The sequence below is a fragment of the Eimeria mitis genome, genomic scaffold (genome assembly GCF_000499745.2).
Source record: "Eimeria mitis Houghton genomic scaffold, Emh_scaff2294, whole genome shotgun sequence".
Lineage (NCBI taxonomy): Eukaryota > Apicomplexa > Conoidasida > Eucoccidiorida > Eimeriidae > Eimeria > Eimeria mitis.
The window spans coordinates 7,504-8,328 of NW_013570623.1; positions in this window are offsets into that span (position 1 = coordinate 7,504).

Genomic DNA, 825 nt, shown 5'->3' on the forward strand with positions numbered 1-825 from the left:
AGCGAGGGGGGGGAGAAGGCCGCTTTTGTTTGTGTTGTTAGTGTTTTAAAGAAAAAGAAAATAAATAAATTATTTATGAGAGAGAAGTTCTGCTGCAGCGCAGCCGTCAGGGGTCGTCGGGGTGTAGTGACAGCCGAAACGCGCTGACAGCAGTGAGGGGAGAAAGGAGAAATAAATGTTTTTTTTTGTTTTTTTTTTGAGTTTTATAGAATCTAATAAATAAATAAATGAATATAATCCATGAATATACAAATTTATTTTAAAAGAAGAACCTAACAAAGAGGAAATATCGTCAACTGCTGCGCCCGTGCTGAGCTCGCAGCGAGAAGCTGTAGCTTGTGTGTGGAATCAGAGAAAAAAAAAAGAAAAAAAAAAGAAAAAAAAAAGAAATGACAATTTATTTTAAGTTTATTCACCGAAATACACAAAGAAAGCACTAATTTCGTCACGAATACACCCTAATAAATACAGCTTTCTTCTGTGTTTCTGGGTGAGCGTTCAGTGGTTGAGTGCATGTGTGAGTCAGCAGCAGCAGCCTAAAAAAGAGGAGAGAATGCATGCAACAAATAAGATAAAATAAAAAAATAAATTAAATTAAATTAAATTAAATTAAAAACAAACACAAATACTCGCTTATTTTTCCATAAAACGAAAAATTTATTTTTTTTTTTCTCCCCTGCATAGAGCTGCCTATACACCCCAGCTTCATGGTGGTGCCTTCTATAGAGAGCTCCTTCTATGCTTATATTTTCATCTTTTTTTTTTATTTTTTTTTTAATTGTTTAAAATTAAAGTATTTTACATTTATATATTCCCTTTTATTGG